Consider the following 20,090-nt stretch of genomic DNA (forward strand, 5'->3'; position numbering starts at 1 on the left):
GTCCTCACAGTGGGAAGCACATTTAGAGCCTGAAACACATTCAGGGAGATTAGCACAAAAGGTCAGGCCAAGAATATTGTTCAATTTGTTCAAACCCTCAAAAACACCCTTTTTTTATTATCTTCAGTTATATCCTCCAGTTAGACACTTTAACCAGTTCTTTATTGGTTCTGTAGTCATGGTTAGTACACCCGTTTCCTATGCAGATTTTCTAATATTACCTGCTCACCTTTTTCATATTGAAGAAATGTATTGCCTTGTCCTTTTATTAGCCAGAAGCAATATAAGCCATAATGCGAGAGAGGGAACTGTTATAATTCCCTTCACATTCCTCAAGGCCGACTGCATACTTTGGACCATTAGACAAACGTGGCTCTGACACAGAGCGGAGTGTGTGGCGACAAACCCATAATGCACCAGTACATCACTTAGAATCACTCTGACTTCTCCTGCCAAGGTAAAAAATAAATGTGTGGGATGAAGAATGGGCCGAGGGGAAACATCTCTTGCTACGGCACGTAAAATATTTCATGGCAAGGACTCCAAACATCGTAAAATAATTGATGCGTTATGAGAAGTAAGCAGCGTTGTGCTATTCTGTATTTCTTATGATAAGGACTCCGTTATTACCACACGTCTATCAGCACCACACGGTACAAAACTTTGAACAACAATGTAGAGAACCCTGTGGAGATGCATTGTGGTAGTTTGGGCTTTGGCTTACATTGAACGCAGATCGGGCAAATAGTGCAATCCAGGGACTCTTCTAAAACAGAGGGATCACACCCTCCCAGCACCGTGGCTCTGGAGAGCTGCTGGGTATCAGAGTTATGGAGAGGAGCCGCTTTGATTTTTAACTCACCTAGAAAAATGTAGAGAAAAATGAGCCTCTAGCATAGAAACGCTAGCCCCTTTCTAAGGCTTTCTGGGTGACTCACCACACACAAGAGCACTCTCACTCAGAGAGACACAGCTCTCTCATCTTGTGCTGTTCTCCCTCTCCACTGGACAAACATGTTGGGGGGGGGGGGGATGAGGCATCATGTATCAAAGCATCAGTGAGCATGTGAGAGAGGTGAGATGGCCTGGCATCAGAGGCGAATGGACAGCCGACCGCCAGCCACAGCAGGGGTGTGTGACCCACTCGACTGCAGCGCTTCCCCACAGACACAGCCACTTAGCTTTGAATCTCAGTCATTGTGTTGTGAGCCTCTCCTCTCTCTCTCTCCCTCTCTCTCTCTCTCTCTCTCTCTCTCTCTCTGTCCCTCTCTCTCTCTTTTTTGTATTGTGTTGTTGTTTGACTTGACTGCTTGAGTCCCTAATTACAACAGAAAATGTGAAAAATGAAGCTTCACGTTTACTTCCATGTTAATTATTAATGTAGCAGATGGTATATCCAAAGCATCTTATGATGGAGATATATATTTGCATTTGTTGTGCTAGCAGAAACACTAGGGGACATGTTTCGCTGATGTATCTATTTATGTGAAATGCTGCAGCAACACTACTCTCTCTGTTTGGGAATCAATAGAGTCTGTTTTTCTAGCTGATTAGCTCATTAAGAGGGAGTTACACATCAGAGGTGCGATATTAGCAAACATCTTCTCCAACATGCAGATGTCATTAAAGCAGCATGCTTTTGCCTTTTTTTTTAGTGATCATGGCGGTGGAGCCGTGCTTAACGGAACCCGTCACAGACAAGCCACGGCTGGATCAGAACAGTGCAGAAACTAGTCTATTCTCGCTGGGATCCAGAGACATCCACAGAGCGCAAAATTGGCCATGACATGTCAACAGCTAGTTTTGGTGTTTTCCTGACTTTGTGGTTCAGTGATAAGAGACGTTTGCTTATTTTCTGCCAGCAAGATGCAGCATCAGGGCCTGCCATAAACATTTCCCCGGCGTCTTACACCTGCATTCATTGAAGTCTGACAGTGTGTGTGATAGGGATAATTGCCATGACATGTCTTCAAACTCTATGTGTCAGATTTCGGAGTTCAAAGATTAGCGTGGGGGGGGGGAGGCCATATCCAGCTAGCAAGATGTCTAGCCTGTCAAAGTAAAACCCACAACCTGTCTGACACCAATGGAGACAAACCCCTGCGCTAAATTATGGGTTTATAAATGACTTCGCTGTAAAAGTCTACTGTTTGTTACACTCATTGATGTACTTCATGTGATCAAATTAGCATTGATAGGGCTGATAGAAATGTTGACAAACAACAGTAATGAGTTACTCTATTTGTTTATAGGATACAAGATTGTGCAGCTGTCATCAAATAGCGCAAATGCTAGAAATCACCACGAGATCTCCAGTCTGAAACACATTTGAGAGCAATCATTTAGTCACCTCCTGCGTCATAAAGGTGATATAGCCATGTAGTAAATACAACATAGCAGATGTCATTAGCATAACACAGCCATTTCAGGTTTATGACAGAAGCAATAGAAGTAATTATGTTCAGAGGCACTTCATGTGATTACCTCTGCTACTGATGAGGGGGGGGGGCAGGAGTAAGAGGAGTGCTACCTTTACTTTTACAGAAAGTTTTAAGTAATAATAATAATAATAATAATAAACTTTATTTATATAGCACCTTTCATGCAAAAGAATGCAGCTCAAAGTGCTTTACAGCAAATACATTACGTGCACAAAGAAATGATATGCACATAAAAATAGACATCAAATAAACATAACATTACTTTTACCTTTACAGAAAGTTTTAAGCTCAAAGTATGAAGCAAGAGAAAAAAAAGGAAAGACAATACAAACAGAATATTACAGAATACTGTAATACTGTATATATATATAGTGAAAAGGTGAACATGGAACAGACAACATGAGCAGATTAGAGAAAATCTGTGTCAATTCGCCGCCCTGAATCTGCTCTTAATACGCGTGCTGAGGGGGAGCTTCTGTGAGAACGTAGGAAGCCGCGCTCCCAGGTTAGAGGGCTGCTGTCCTCTGAGGAGATGATGCTTATTTGTTTGGTTAAGCAAGGCTCTCTGCTGAGATCAAAGCGGTAAACGGTTTATTTATTAATACGTGTGGCAGCATTAAAAATAAATGCCTATCTGCTACAGACCATAGGGCAGAATAAGAATGTTTTGGGGGGGCGGAAGGGTGGGTGGGCTCGTGTGCATACAGAGAGGGGGGGGGGGGGGGGGGGGGGGGGGGGGCGGCAGGGCCTATGGTGGGGTGGCAGCGTTATTTCCTTATCAGCGTCAGGCCCTGGGATGCTGCCTAGTACCATCTGGAAAATGCATTCCAAATAAGCTGGGCGCACTGAGAGTCATGCCTGGAAGGAGTTGGATTGAGAAGCGAGAATTGGATGTTGGCGGGGGCCAGAGAGCCCGTTTACTGATGAGGGAGACGGGGGATTGGGAGGAACTCACACAGAGCCTGGAGGGGAACCAACAGCATTGATAAGTCGCAGCTCTTCATGTTTCAAATTCAATCCTGTTAGGGATGTGTATGTGTTTGTGTTTGTGTGTGTGTGTGTGTGTGTGTGTGTGTGTGTGTGTGTGTGTGTGTGTGTGTGTGTGTGTGTGTGTGTGTGTGTGTGTGTGTGTGTGTGTGTGTGTGTGTGTGTGTGTGTGTGTGTGTGCGAGTGAGTGTGTGTGTGCGAGTGTGTGTGTGTCTGGGTCAGGCTTTTTGAGGAACTTTTTTGGGAGCTATAGTTTAAGCCTTCATATATCACAACATTAGCATGTTACAGTGAGCTTCTATCTGGTAACGTTGCTGTGTAGTGGTTTGAGTGGCCGATGGCACACACTCTCAAATTGTGTTCAAATAGTGTTCAAGTGTCAACATATGCTTTGAGCCAGTGTATTCATATGATAGAGCGGACAAAACTGGAAGTCATGTCAGAAAGTCAAGAAATCAAAATTTCAAAATTTTTGTCCTGATGTTTCTGTAGGGTTAATGTTCTTCTATTAGATACCTAAGAGAGGTTTGTGTTTAGGTTTCTATTTCCGTTAAGAAAATAGCGCATTGTCAATCACTGTCCATTTTGCAATTTGGCAGCCACACAAAATTGACTTTGCGTGCGTCATCGCATTTATGCCTCCCTTCAGAGTGTATGGGAGCATCTCCGATATGTGTGAACAGCCTCTCGCTTTGACTATATGTTGCCCTGGGACTGAACTAGTTATGTTATCTGCAACACTTGGCAAGCCTCCAACAGCCTGAGGCTTTGAAAGTGTTCTGTGTCAGAACAGCGTCCAGGATCCAGCTCGCCCGTTCGTCCCTGTTCACAATGTCATGTTTACAGATGTACCCCTCGCTGGGTGAATCCTTTCTCATTCCACCTGTGTCCTTATCTGGCTAATCGCAGCCCTCGCCGGCCACCTACATCAAGGCCATTTTCCAATTCCGGCGCCATCTCTCGCTCCCATCTCAGCCCTGTCTTTATCACCGGCGCCTCCTCTCCGAATGCTGTGTCACCCAATCATGAGAGTGCTTTGTCCCCTCTGGCGCAGCCATCTGGCTTCTAGACTATTCCACCAGTACAATTCCATCCTTCCCTGTATCTGTGATCTGAATTCGTAAGCCCCCCAGATTCCACTGGGTGCGAATGTGACGCATCCACCGCAGCTGATGGCGGCCACCCTAGACAATGCTTATGACACCACCCCCAGATGCGCCGCAGAGCCTTTCAGAAGCGTCCCAGAAGCGTCTCAGAAGCGACCCAGAAGCGACTCTCCACTCTGCTTTGCTAAAAATACGCGCTTAGTCTATTTATGGCGGAAGCTGTGCCCGTGACGGAAGCCTTTGTAGGAAAGGAAATGCGCTGTGTTCTCCTCCTGCTAAAAGGCACTGTGTGTGTGTGTGTGTGTGTGTGTGTGTGTGTGTGTGTGTGTGTGTGTGTGTGTGTGTGTGTGTGTGTGTGTGTGTGTGTGTGTGTAATAGGCACTGTATGTGACACTACACTATACTGTGTGTGTCTGTGTGTGTGTTAGTGTGTGTGTGTGTGTGTCTCTAATAGGCACTGTATTTGACACTAAACTATACTCTGTGTGTGTGTGTGTGTGTGTGTGTGTGTGTGTGTGTGTGTGTGTGTGTGTGTGTGTGTTTGTGTGTGTTGTGTGTGTGTGTGTGTGTGTGTGTGTGTGTCTAATAGGCACTGTATGTGACACTAAACTATACTGTGTGTGTGTGTGTGTGTGTGTGTGTGTGTGTGTGTGTGTGTGTGTGTGTGTGTGTGTGTGTGTGTGTGTGTGTGTGTGTGTGTCTAATAACAACTAAAACACAGCCATGAATCTTTGGTCCATGTTGTTCATAACTGGACTTAAATTCACTCATTTTGTCTGTAGGCTACAGCGCAACAAAGTAGGAAATAACAATAATAAACACAATTAAAACAAACAAAAAAGAAACCAATTAACTACGTAGCCAACTTTGTAGAAGCACATACATCAAGGAAGAATTACCAAATCAGGAAGTCAATAAAATTGGGCAGACAAAAGGATGGAACCAGTGGTAACAAACACTTAGCCACTCACCACACACACACACACACACGCACACACACACACACACAAACAACTCCCAATCTTATCATCATCTCATACTACAAATGGACCTGGTCGCGATGGCCGTTTCACCACCTCATCTCTCACTTTCTCTCCCGTTCCGGTTCGTATGACTCTGTTGAGACACCAAGTTGAAGAGTTCTCTCACTGTTAATCAAGGACCCTTGTTTTTTCTCAGTGTTCCTTTCCTGATCTTTTAATTTTTCGCGTCTCAACAAAGTGTCCCTGTGTGTGCTGTGTCCCTGTGTCCTGTGTCCTGTGTCCTGTGTCCTGTGTCCCTGTGTGCTGTGTCCTGTGTCCCTGTGTCCCTGTGTCCCTGTGTGTGCTGTGTCCCTGTGTGTGCTGTGTCCCTGTGTCCCTGTGTGCTGTGTCCCTGTGTGTCCTGTGTGTCCTGTGTCCTGTGTGTCCCTGTGTGTGCTGTGTGTCCCTGTGTGTCCTGTGTCCCTGTGTGTCCCTGTGTGTCCTGTGTCCCTGTGTGTCCTGTGTCCTGTGTCCCTGTGTGCTGTGTCCTGTGTCCCTGTGTGTGCTGTGTCCTGTGTGTCCCTGTGTGTGCTGTGTCCCTGTGTGTCCTGTGTGTCCCTGTGTGTGCTGTGTCCCTGTGTGTCCTGTGTGTGCTGTGTCCCTGTGTGTCCTGTGTCCCTGTGTGTCCTGTGTCCCTGTGTGTCCTGTGTGTCCTGTGTCCTGTGTGTCCCTGTGTGTCCTGTGTCCTGTGTGTCCATGTGTGTCCCTGTGTGTCCCTGTGTCTCTGTGTGTCCTTTGTCCTGTGTCCCTGTGTGTCCTGTGTCCTGTGTCCCTGTGTGTCCCTGTGTGTCCCTGTGTGTCCTGTGTCCCTGTGTGTCCCCGTGTGTGCTGTGTCCCTGTGTCCCTGTGTGTCCCTGTGTATCCTGTGTCCCTGTGTGTCCCTGTGTGTCCCTGTGTGTCCTGTGTCCTGTGTGCTGTGTGTCCCTGTGTGTGCTGTGTCCTGTGTCCCTGTGTGTCCTGTGTCCCTGTGTGTCCATGTGTGTCCTGTGTGCCCCTGTGTGTCCCTGTGTCCTGTGTGTCCTGTGTCCCTGTGTGTCCCTGTGTGTCCTGTGTCCTGTGTCCCTGTGTGTCCCTGTGTGTCCTGTGTCCCTGTGTGTCCCTGTGTGTCCCTGTGTCCTGTGTGTCCTGTGTCCTGTGTGTCCTGTGTCCCTGTGTCACTGTGTGTCCTGTGTGTCCTGTGTGCTCTGTGTGTGCTGTGTGTCCTGTGTCCCTGTGTCCTGTGTGTCCTGTGTCCTGTGTGTCCTGTGTCCCTGTGTCACTGTGTGTCCTGTGTCCTGTGTCCCTGTGTGTGCTGTGTGTCCTGTGTCCCTGTGTCCCTGTGTGTCCTGTGTGTCCTGTGTGCTCTGTGTCCTGTGTGCTGTGTGTCCCTGTGTGTGCTCCGGCGAGCGGGCAAGTCGACGCCCAATGGAGCAGGCTGTGGAGCGGGCTGTGTCAAAGGAAAAAGGCCAATGCGTTTTTCTTCGCTTCTCCTCTGGCAGTTGTGGCAACTCATTCGCCAACGCCAGGGCGTATAACCACTAATCCAGTGACAGGTTTAGGAGCCTTTTCACCCCCGAGTCGGGCTTTCTCCCCGGGCTTTCAATTGCTCCAGTCATCCGTGTGAAACCTGGAGGACTGCAGCAGCTCTAGATCTTTTGGCTTTTACGGCCAGACTTCTTGCTTTTTTATAAATGCCAGAAGATTTCATCACTGATGATGCGTGCAAGCGCACCAAAAAGAAAATGTTTGATCACATCATGGAGACTGTCTAGACTGGCCACACAGCCATTACATCATTTCAAGTTAAAAGTATTCATTTGTGAAGGATACAAAGTGGCTTTTTATCCTAGTTTGCAAATGTACAAGCTGTTCTACATAATTGTGTAGTTGGAGACAATATTGATATGCATATGGCTGTCACACCTGGTTATGCCATACTGTGATAGCCCTTTCCCCAGTCTATTACATTGTTATGAATGTCTTATTGCATGGTCATAAAATTGAAATGTTTAACAAAAGGAATAACTTCTGAAGAGAAAATAAATACTAACTATGCTAACACTAATGACTAATGGCGGTTTGTACTAGCACTTTCACACTCCAAACTTACACTCCACTCCAAACACAACCAGAACCTCAACTCTATGCTATGTAAACTCAGGGTCACTGATGATGTATGGGATGCAAAATGCCTTTTTAGCTTCTGAAATGCCAACATAGCTGCTTTTGTTAGAGACAGATGTTATCATAGATAGTTTATTGTGACTTACAGTATCTCTCAAGGCATGAACAACTAAAGACAGATGGAGGACATTGAGGAGTTCTTGGTTTTTATTTTGCTTTTTTATATATATATATATATATATATATTGTGTGCTCTTTTCTGTTCATGGTTTCATCCATTTTCTTTGAAGACAGGTTGTTTGGCAGCACTAGTGTGGACTGCAGTCTGAGAGGATCCTCCGTGATTTAGTGTCTCCTAAACAACAGCCTGCAGGCTCTCTCTGTGTTGCGTATTACAGCTGACGGGGCCACTCTGCAGTGCCCCCATCCCAATGAGGAGCTGCAGACAACTCTCCATTTCCTGCCGCCTGATTGGGCTGTCCCGGGCCATGGAAACAACTGTCTATCATAATGTGTTCAAATGAGAAAAGGGAAAGTAAAGAGGACTAAAGATTCAAAGATGGTCCCTGCACCAAGATTCAATTGAGCACCAGAACTATTTATATCCTAAACAGAACGAATCCCTGCTTTCTTACTGTACTGTACTGGGTTTTTTTGGTCCCCATTACAGAACACTGATTTTGCTCGACGTGTCTGGGAAAAACAGACTTCATAGAAATGCACATTCCATTTCGCGTGCAGATATCTCTGCTGCACTGATTTCATTTGTTAATTTTAAGTGGGTTAAACTGAATTTTTTGAAACGACACAAAACCTGGAGCGCTCCATGTGGGATGCGGAGCCCATTTGTCTCACAAATTGCTGGATCCAGGAACCAAAAAAAAACAAGTCTATGTGACAGAGACTGATGGCAGTGGAGGAGAGGATTCTTTCCAACTGAGAGAAGTATTTCTTCTTCCCTCTGCGAGCAGCAGTGTCTTCCATCCTTCAGGCGGGAATGAAATTGACCCCTTATGCCTCTAATTTTTTTTTCTTTGGGAGCGAGGTGATCAAACCTTACCGGCAGGCATTGTAATGGCCCAGTCAGAGGCCCCCGACTGGGAAGACAAATAGAGTAGGACTTTCCAACTCAGCACTTTCAACTCTGCTGAAAAGCTGAGTCTGGTTTTGAGTGATTGAGTGAGCGAGAGGGAGAGACAGAGAGATGCTATGGTATAGATGCCCACCTCTTCCCTCCACCATCTCAAAGCTCAGAAGTTCTCCCCCACCCCCACCCCTAACAACTTTCCTGCCCATCTGTGCTGGCGAACGTGTACTTGAACTCGCCTTTGAACACAATTTTGAAAACAAACTATTTGAGATGGCTCCCCGAGGGACGATTCATTATGGCCCCGCACGACGTGTCCTTGACGCGTGCACCTGCGAGTGTGCGACAGTAAATAAGACCCCCCTCCTGAAATGTGCAGATACGCCTGAGACATTTCTGCTCATCCCGACATTTCAGGCACCAGTACCCTCGCCTGTTACTTTTTCTTTTCTCTCCTTTTTTCCTCCTCCTCCTCCTCCTCCTCCTCCAATATTGCTGATGTTTGCATGAATGTTTCCTTAGGACTGTAGTTGCAAAGGGAAGGCTTTTTTTTCCATTAACTAGGGAAGAGACAGTTCAGCATATTGTGGAATATTGTGTCTGAGTGATAATGATGTTTGTTTGTTAGTCCTCGGGACATCAAGCCCTTCTTCAAACAACTCCAGCAATAGCCCCAGCATCCCACGCGCTAACAGCTAATTCATTGCACAAATCATAGTTATGTGGAATATTTCAAATTGGAATGCATGTGGCCATGACAAGCTCGACATTAGTGCTGCTTCTCAGTGAGGATGGTTCTCAACTTCTCTCAAAGTTAATGCGGCAGCTGAGCTCGGCTATCAAATGCACTGCAGATTTTGTCAGCCAATCAGTCGAAGACAGCTGTCGCTTGGTCGTTTTTGAAAATGCCAGTCTCTTTGTACTGAAGAACTTTCCAGCACACACACACACACACGCACGCACGCACGCACGCACGCACGCACGCACACACACACTATGGTCTGTGTCTTTTCTCAATATTTAACCTTGACTGTTTTTTGCTGACGAAAAAACTATGTCGAATGTTTGGAATTATAGTTGAGGTAAGAACGTTCATATACTGTACATCATGTATTCATGATGCTTAGCTTGAAATGCCTTAACATTTTTACGACATCTCATTTAAATCATTAAGTAGAAGTTTATTAATCTGTTATTTCATTCAGTTATTAATAACAAACAGTGTATTACATATATCTATAGGCATAGCAGCCGAGGTGATATAGTAATACGTAGTACACCGTCCTCTCTCTTTCCGTGTGAAACTGTTCAGTGCGATAGCAAAAGGAAGACCCAGACACTCTGTAAGTAAACTCACATCAAAACATTTCATCACATCAAGAACTTAGAAAGGCCTTGGGTTAGTCAGGGCGCGTCGTCTCTGTTTATCTCCATGCAAAATGTCAGATTCAAGGCAAATGTGTTTTATGTTTTAATATAGGCGCCTACATCTCTTTTTATCGCTCTTGTTATATATCTCCCTCTCTTCTTTTGATAAATGTTTTGATGATTCTGTTTCTGTGACAACCAAAGATATGTCTGCCGTGAGTTTGTCCCTATAGAACGTGAAAGAAAAAAAACTCCGATAAAGGTCTGTTTTATGATGTGAAGGTATAGCATATTCATCAGTTGAGCAGCATGTAAACAAACTTTAGATTGCAGTATTTGTAATTCTAATGTAGAGACTAAATGAGATTAAATGGGTGAATTAATATTGTGGCCCCGTGATATAGCCTTCTAGCAGAGGGGGACTGTGAGAGAGAGGGAGAGGGAAGAGAGCGAACCAATTACGTATGCTGAGATGAGAATATGTGTTGTGTGATGGATGCAGAATGACAGTGACTGGGGGAAATACCAAATCAATGTTTACTCTGACATTTAAAAAGAGAGACAGTTACACACGCACGCGCACACACACACACACACACACACACACACACACTCTCTCTCGTGCCTCATAATTTACTGCCTACAATAAGGGCGGTTAACTCAGACTTCAAAGGGCCAGAATGCTGTGAGTTGATTGTCAAACACAATAAATGAAAGGGCAAAATATTAATCTCCCAGATTTGCAGAGCACAGAACAACGGTTTAGTTTCCCTTTCAAATACAGGCCAAATTTAACAGAGCACTACACGCTCTCTCTTAAAGGTGCACCGGGTGACCCTGCAGAAGACTAAATAATTACAGTTTTTGTTAACTGTTCTGTTCTCAATTATGAATACTTAAGTGTACATTTTAATGGTGAGATATTTGAGAGCATAATTAGCCTACATGTTACGTAAACAGAACATAATTAATTAATTAATCAAATTAATGCAAATATACCTATGCTTGTGTGCAAGGCAAATAGCATAGAATTCTTCACAGATTCACTTTGAGGCTACTTCTGTATTTAGTCCATAGGAGGCTTACATGGAGGTGTTTTGTAGTGGTGTAGCATAGCTCAGGGCTCCAGAAAAAATGTGACGTTGTTATCCATGAATAACAGCGTATGCCTGTGGTTAGGTCATGCTAGACGTAGGGTGTTGTGACATGATTCACACTTCCCCAAACCGCACTAGCCTCTAGTCCTCTCAGAGCCTCTGCCAATAGTTTTTAGTCACACATAGGCAACATGTGCTGTCTGGAAATAACAGATATTCCCTCCAACTCTACCTGTCTATCACCTCAAACAAGAAACGAGAGTGTGGGGTATGAACAGTGTTTTATCTCCGTGTGACAGGACTCCATGTTGTGTAGGAAAAAAACAATGTGTCAATCAGCTATGTATGAGGGCTTACTCATAGTGCGTGTTCTTGATTCTTGGTTCTGATTTTGTCTGGGAGAAAAGGAGTGAAGAAGTCCTGAAGAAATGAGCCTGAGATCTCTTTGTTCAAGTGTCTCTGTGAAATTGGGTAATGAATGCAGAAAAGAGGCCAATTGAATGGGTATTTGATAATAAGTGGATTTATTTATAGTAATAATTCAGCAATGAAAGCAGCAATCTTGCATAGAGTATATGAGAATATAAATCCTTGGGTTTGTGGTTGGGTGGGGAGCTGGGGTGGACTACCCATCTCCCCTACAATGGTGCAGGGATTATTCTGCCCTGTAGTGCAGCCATTGCCTCACAGATACCGCTACAATTATTCATGATAATAAACATGTTCTGTCTACTTTCAAATCTACTTCCTTGATTAAATGCATATCACAATAAATTCCTGTATTTGATCACAGAAAAGAACATAATTTCCGTAAAATTAACATAATTTTGGGGAGCTGGGGTGGACTACCCAACTACCCAGCAATGGTGCAGGGATTATTCTGCCCTGTAGTGCAGCCATTGCCTCACAGATTAAATTACAAATTTAAACATCCTCATCCATGACATTCTATATCCTTCAGTGAACAATTCATCCAGGCATCATGAAGTGCAAAAGAAATGATGCAATGTTTCACACATATCCAAGGTTTGGGGAGCTGGGGTGGACTACCCAGCCCCCCTGTGAAAGTGCGGGGATTATTCTGCCCCAGAATGCACCTGTGGCTCATGAATCCAGCCACTGTGGTTTTGTTCTCCCATATTTGAAAGGTTCCTGCATCCATGAAGCTGTGGTGAAAAGAGCAATGTCCGATCCTCTGCTGCACATCTGAAAAGTCTCCTGTGTTTTGGGGAGCTGGGGTGGACTACCCAACTCCCCAGCAATGGTGCAGGGATTATTCTGCCCTGTAGTGCAGCCATTGCCTCACAAATACCGCTAGAATTATACATGATAGTAACATTTTCTTGTCCTTGCAAATCTACTTCCTTGATTAAATGCGCATCACAATAAATCCCTGAATACCGACATGAAAAATTAAATAATCACGTATTCAGGGTTATCCATAGTTTTGGGGAGCTGGGGTGGACTGCCCAACTCCCCTACAATGGTGCAGGGATTATTCTGCCCTGTAGTGCAGCCATTGCCTCACAAATACAGCTGGAATTATACATGATAATATACATTTCCTGTCTACTTTCAAATCTACTTCCTTGATTAAATGCATATCACAATAAATTCCTGTACTGGGACACAGAAAATAACGTAATTTCCATAAAATGTACATAATTTTGGGGAGCTGGGGTGGACTACCCAACCCCCCCTGCAATGGTGCAGGGATTATTCTGCCCTGTAGTGCAGCCATTGCCTCACAGATTCAACTCCAAATGTAAACATCCTCATCCATGACATTCTATACCCTTCTGTGAAAAATGAATCCAGGCATTGGGGAGTGCAAGAGAAATGATGCAATGTTTCACACATATCCAAGGTTTGGGGAGCTGGGGTGGACTACCCAGCCCCCTTGTGAAAGTGCGGGGATTATTCTGCCCCAGAATGCACCTCTGGCTCATTAATGCGGTCACTGTGATTTTGTTCTCCCATATTTGAAAGGTTCCTGCATCCATGAAGCTGTGGTGAAAACATAAACCCAGCCAGGGATGGATCTGCACCAGTATCTCCACACCAAACCAGATGGTTCTGACACGTCTGGTTTAGGGCTTCAATCCACAGCAGCATGGAGATTCTTAGTAGAGGAATCCATGACAACCAGGGGGGAGATTCACTGCAGGAGTAGAATCTTTCATCATGGTCTTTCCTCCTCACAGTCTGAGGAACAAAACATACATTTTATTTGATGTATTTTTGTCATTTAGGTTTCATGTTAAATAAAGAAAGGCAATGGCCAACAACCTCATAGAGAAGAGTAGATTATGAATCCTTATCACACACCTTATTGCTCCAGTACTGCAGTCTGTGTCTGGCTTTCAGTAGATGAATCCCTCTCCATAGTTTCCTCAAGGCCAACAGCAATGTCCGATCCTCTGCTGCACATCTGAGAAGACTCCTGTGTTTTGGGGAGCTGGGGTGGACTACCCAACTCCCCTACAATGGTGCAGGGATTATTCTGCCCTGTAGTGCAGCCATTGCCTCACAGATACAGCTGGAATTATACATGATAATAAACATTTGTTGTCTACTTTCAAATCTACCTCCTTGATTAAATGCACATCACAATACATTCCTGTACTGGGACACAGAAAAAAACTTAATTTCCGTAAAATGTACATGATTCAACTACAAATTTAAACATCCTCATCCATGGCATTGTATATCGTTCAGTGTAAAATTCATCCAGGCATCATGGAGTGCAAAATACAGTAAATGATGCAATGTTTCACAGATATCCCAGGTTTGGGGAGCTGGGGTGGACTACCCAACTCCCCAGCAATGGTGCAGGGATTATTCTGCCCTGTAGTGCAGCCATTGCCTCACAGATACAGCTGGAATTATACATGATAATACACATTTCCTGTCTACTTTCAAATCTACCTCCTTGATTAAATGCACATCACAATACATTCCTGTATTCGGACACAGAAAAGAACGTAATTTCCGTAAAATTAACATCATTTTGGGGAGCTGGGGTGGACTGCCCAACTCCCCAGCAATGGTGCAGGGATTATTCTGCCCTGTAGTGCAGCCATTGCCTCACAAATATCGCTAGAATTATACATGATAGTAACATTTTCTTGTCCTTGCAAATCTACTTCCTTGATTGAATGCACAAAACAATAAATCCCTGAATACTGACACGAAAAATTAAATAATCCCGTATTCAAGGGTATCCACCGTTTTGGGGAGCTGGGGTGGACTGCCCAACTCCCCAGCAATGGTGCAGGGATTATTCTGCCCTGTAGTGCAGCCATTGCCTCACAAATACAGCTGGAATTATACATGATAATAAACATTTCCTGTCTACCTTCAAATCTACCTCCTCGATTAAATGCATATCACTATAAATTCCTGTATTCGGACACAGAAAATAACGTAATTTCCGTAAAATCTACATCATTTTGGGGAGCTGGGGTGGACTACCCAACTCCCCAGCAATGGTGCAGGGATTATTGTGCCCTGTAGTGCATCCATTGCCTCACAGATTCAACTACAAATTTAAACATCCTGCTTCCATGACATTCTATATCCTTCAGTGAACAATTCATCCAGGCATCTTAAAGTGCAAAATAAATGATGCAATGTTTCACACATATCCAAGGTTTGGGGAGCTGGGGTGGACTACCCAGCCCCCCTGTGAAAGTGCGGGGATTATTCTGCCCCAGAATGCACCTGTGGCTCATTAATGCAGCCACTGTGGTTTTGTTCTCCCATATTTGAAAGGTTCCTGCATCCATGAAGCTGTGGTGAAAACATAAACCCAGCCAGGGGTGGATCTGCACCAGTATCTCCACACCAAACCAGATGGTTCTGACACGTCTGGTTTAGGGCCTCAAGCCACAGCAGCATGGAGATTCTTAGTAGAGGAATCCAGGACAACCAGGGAGATTCACTGCAGGAGTAGAATCTTTCATCATGGTCTGTTCACCTCACAGTCTGAGGAACGAAACATACATTTTATTTGATGTAGTATTTTTGTCATTTAGGTTTCATGTTAAATAAAGAAAGGCAATGGCCAACAACCTCATAGAGAAGAGTAGATTATGAATCCTTATCACACACCTTATTGCTCCAGTACTGCAGTCTGTGTCTGGCTTTCAGTAGATGAATCCCTCTCCATAGTGTCCTCAAGGCCAACAGCAATGTCCGATCCTCTGCTGCACATCTGAGAAGACTCCTGTGTTTTGGGGAGCTGGGGTGGACTGCCCAACTCCTCTGCTATGGTGCAGGGATTATTCTGCCCTGTAGTGCAGCCATCGCCTCACAAATACAGCTGGAATTATACATGATAATAAACATTTCCTGTCTACTTTCAAATCTACTTCCTTGATTAAATGCATATCACAATAAATTCCTGTACTCAGACACAGAAAAGAACATAATTTCCATAAAATTAACATAATTTTGGGGAGCTGGGGTGGACTACCCAACCCCCCCAAAATGGTGCAGGGATTATTCTGCCCTGTAGTGCAGCCATTGCCTCACAGATTAAACTACAAATTTAAACATCCTCATCCATGACATTCTATATCCTTCAGTGAACAATTCATCCAGGCATCATGGAGTGCAAAAGAAATGATGCAATGTTTCACACATATCCAAGGTTTGGGGAGCTGGGGTGGACTACCCAGCCCCCCTGTGAAAGTGCGGGGATTATTCTGCCCCAGAATGCACCTGTGGCTCATTAATGCGGTCACTGTGGTTTTGTTCTCCCATATTTGAAAGGTTCCTGCATCCATGAAGCTGTGGTGAAAACATAAACCCAGCCAGGGGTGGATCTGCACCAGTATCTCCACACCAAACCAGATGGTTCTGACACGTCTGGTTTAGGGCCTCAAGCCACAGCAGCATGGAGATTCTTAGTAGAGGAATCCAGGACAACCAGGGGGGAGATTCACTGCAGGAGTAGAATCTTTCATCATGGTCTGTTCACCTCACAGTCTGAGGAACAAAACATACATTTTATTTGATGTATTTTTTTCATTTAGGTTTCATGTTAAATAAAGAAAGGCAATGGCCAACAACCTCGTAGAGAAGAGTAGATTATGAATCCTCATCACAAACCTTATTGTTCCAGTACTGCAGTCTGTGTCTGGCTTTCAGTAGATGAATCCCTGTCCAAAGTTTCCTCAAGGCCAACAGCAATGTCCGATCCTCTGCTGCACATCTGAGAAGACTCCTGTGTTTTGGGGAGCTGGGGTGGACTACCCAACTCCCCTACAATGGTGCAGGGATTATTCTGCCCTGTAGTGCAGCCATTGCCTCACAAATACAGCTGGAATTATACATGATAATAAACATTTCCTGTCTACTTTCAAATCTACTTCCTTGATTAAATGCATATCACAATACATTCCTGTATTCGGACGCAAAAAAGAACGTAATTTCTGTCAAATTAACATCATTTTGGGGAGCTGGGGTGGACTACCCAACTCCCCAGCAATGGTGCAGGGATTATTCTGCCCTGAAGTGCAGCCATTGCTTTACAGACTCAACTGCACATATCCTCATCCTTATAGGTTTATAGGCCTGTCCCTCAGTGAAATAACAATAAATCCATGGTTTTGGGGAGCTGGGGTGGACTACCCAACCCCCCTACAATGGTGCAGGGATTATTCTGCCCTATAATGCATCCATTGCCTCAAATATACAGACATTAATAATAAACATCCGCTTATCCTTGCAAAGTAACCTCCTTCAGGAAGTGTAAAAAAAAAAGCAATAAATCCAGGTGCCGTGGCCCTGTAAGGGTATGATGGTACAGATTTATCAACTGTTTTGGGGAGCTGGGGTGGACTACCCAACCCCCCAGCAATGGTGCAGGGATTATTCTGCCCTGTAGTGCAGCCATTGAATAACAGATACAGCTGGAATTATACATGATAATAAACATTTCCTGTCTACTTTCAAATCTACCTCCTTGATTAAATGCATATCACAATACATTCCTGTACTGGGACACAGAAAAAAACGTAATTTCCGTAAAATGTACATGATTCAACTACAAATTTAAACATCCTCATCCATGGCATTGTATATCGTTCAGTGTAAAATTCATGCAGGCATCATGGAGTGCAAAATACAGTAAATGATGCAATGTTTCACACATAGCCCAGGTTTGGGGAGCTGGGGTGGACTACCCAACTCCCCAGCAATGGTGCAGGGATTATTCTGCCCTGTAGTGCAGCCATTGCCTCACAGATACAGCTGGAATTATACATGATAATAAACATGTTTTGTCTACTTTCAAATCTACTTCCTTGATTAAATGCATAACACAATAAATTCCTGTATTTGATCACAGAAAAGAACATAATTTCCGTAAAATGAACATAATTTTGGGGAGCTGGGGTGGACTGCCCAACTCCCCTACAATGGTGCAGGGATTATTCTGCCCTGTAGTGCAGCCATTGTCTCACAGATTCAACTCCAATTTTAAACATCCTCATCCATGACATTCTATATCCTTCAGTGAACAATTCATCCAGGCATCATGGAGTGCAAAAGAAATGATGCAATGTTTCACACATATCCAAGGTTTGGGGAGCTGGGGTGGACTACCCAGCCCCCCTGTGAAAGTGCGGGGATTATTCTGCCCCAGAATGCACCTGTGGCTCATTAATGCAGCCACTGTGGTTTTGTTCTCCCATATTTGAAAGGTTCCTGCATCCATGAAGCTGTGGTGAAACAGCAATGTCCGATCCTCTGCTGCACATCTGAGAAGACTCCTGTGTTTTAGGGAGCTGGGGTAGACAACCCAACTCCCCAGCAATGGTGCAAGGATTATTCTGCCCTGTAGTGCAGCCATTGTCTCACAAATACAGCTGGAATTATACATGATAATAAACATTTCCTGTCTACTTTCAAATCTACCTCCTTGATTAAATGCATATCACAATACATTCCTGAACTCGGACACAGAAAAGAACATAATTTCCGTAAAATTAACATAATTTTGGGGAGCTGGGGTGGACGACCCAGCCCCCCTGTGAAAGTGCGGGGATTATTCTGCCCCAGGATGCACCTGTGGCTCATAAATGCAGCCATTGTGGTTTTGTTCTCCCATATTTGAAAGGTTCCTGCATCCATGAAGCTGTGGTGAAAACATAAACCCAGCCAGGGGTGAATCTGCATCAGTATTTTCAGTTTTTTGGGGAGCTGGGGTGGACTACCCAGCCCCCACTACAATGGTGCAGAGATTATTCTGCCCTGGAGTGCAGTCATTGATTTATAAATACAGCCAAAGATGAACTTCTATGCTTTCATCTTTAAATGTACCCTTCTTTGGAAGTGCAGGTTAAATAAAAAATAAATCCTGGCGTTGTGGAATTAAAAAGAGTGAAGTCAATCAGTGTTTCTGGGGTATCCATAGTTTTGGGAAGAAAAAAGATAATATCCAGTGTTGTAGATGCATCTATGGGGGAGCTGGGGTGGACTACCCAACTCCCCTGCAGTGGTGCAGGGATTATTCTTCCCCGTAGTGCAGCCATTGCCTCACAGATACAGCTGGAATTATACATGATAATAAACATATCCTGGCTACTTCTGAATCTACTTCCTTGATTAAATGCACATCACAATAATTACGTAATTTCCGTAAAATGCACATCATTTTGAGGAGCTGGGGTGGACTACCCAACTCCTCTGCTATGGTGCAGGGATTATTCTGCCCCGTAGTGCACGTATTGCCTCACAGATTATCCTTTTATCCCATGATATTAGTTATCCTTGAAAGTTGACTTCTTTCTGTCAGTACGCATATCAATACATCCAGGTATCACGGAGCTCCATACACTATAATCAATCAATCAATAATCCATTTTTGCAGATGTATCCATAGTTTAAGGGAACTTGGTTGGACTACCCAGCCCCCTATAATGGTGCAGGGATTATCCTGCCCAAGAATGCACCTGTGCCTCAATTAATCCGATCCCTGATACATCATTCTCCTCCCATGTTGATAGGGTCGCTGCACCATGGCAGCTGGGTCACAGAGAAATCAGCCACTGATGTGCTCTTCTGTGGTTGCTCCTGTCCCGTCACAGAGAAATCAGCCACTGATGTGCTCTTCTGTAGCTGCTCCTGTCCCGTCACAGAGAGATCAGCCACTGATGTGCTCTTCTGTAGCTGCTCCTGTCCCGTCACAGAGAGATCAGCCACTGATGTGCTCTTCTGTAGCTGCTCCTGTCCCGTCACAGAGAGATCAGCCACTGATGTGCTCTTCTGTAGCTGCTCCTGTCCCGTCACAGAGAGATCAGCCACTGATGTGCTCTTCTGTGGTTGCTCCTGTCCCGTCACAGAGAGATCAGCCACTGATGGCCCCTGCGGAGCGACTGCTTTTCTACTGAAGAGCTTCTCAGTGGAGGAATGATGAGCTCCATCAGGCCTGTTGAACATCCAAGGAGATGTATGTCCCCAACTGAAAGTAATCGGGGGTTTTTTTGTGGTTAGAACAGTTTTAAAGAATAACAAAAGAGAAATTGATATCCCATTATATCAGTTATCTCATTATATATGCCAAAATCAACCACTGTCCTAACTTTTGTGACTAGCATATGGTATTGGATATGGAAACATATATTCCCTTTCTCTGACATATTATGAAATGAGGCATGTATTGTTCAAATACAAATGAGATACACGTGTAGTCAGTTACCTTAGTTACCTTAACAGAATTCCTTTATGACAACACTGACTGGCTTGTCAGTGATTGGTTAAATAAATGTCATAAAGAGCTGACACTCAAATGACCTCATCGGAACGTTCAAAACTTTCAAAATTCCATTAACTGTCAAGGACATTTCATTTAATTTCAACAAGTTGTCCAC

At 44.3% G+C, this 20,090-nt stretch overlaps 3 long non-coding RNA genes across 3 annotated transcripts in view; all 3 read right to left on the minus strand.

Moving 5' to 3' along the window:
• Positions 1-11,796: 11,796 nt before the first annotated feature.
• On the minus strand, positions 11,797-13,742 carry LOC122133480. Its single transcript, XR_006152799.1, has 2 exons — positions 13,540-13,742; positions 11,797-13,416 (listed from the first exon to the last, which is right to left on the minus strand). It is a non-coding gene; the product is annotated as an uncharacterized LOC122133480 (long non-coding RNA).
• Positions 13,743-14,412: 670 nt separating this feature from the next.
• LOC122133484 lies at positions 14,413-16,196 on the minus strand. The gene is made up of 2 exons (XR_006152801.1): positions 15,325-16,196; positions 14,413-15,198 (listed from the first exon to the last, which is right to left on the minus strand). It is a non-coding gene; the product is annotated as an uncharacterized LOC122133484 (long non-coding RNA).
• A 1,384-nt stretch (positions 16,197-17,580) lies between these two features.
• Positions 17,581-20,090, minus strand: part of LOC122133477 — a 3,258-nt gene continuing 748 nt past the window's right edge. The window contains exon 2 of the long non-coding RNA XR_006152796.1: positions 17,581-19,681. This is a non-coding gene — a long non-coding RNA (uncharacterized LOC122133477). The remainder of the gene's footprint in view (positions 19,682-20,090) is intronic.

This window comes from Clupea harengus, chromosome 14 (assembly GCF_900700415.2).
Source record: "Clupea harengus chromosome 14, Ch_v2.0.2, whole genome shotgun sequence".
NCBI lineage: Eukaryota > Metazoa > Chordata > Actinopteri > Clupeiformes > Clupeidae > Clupea > Clupea harengus.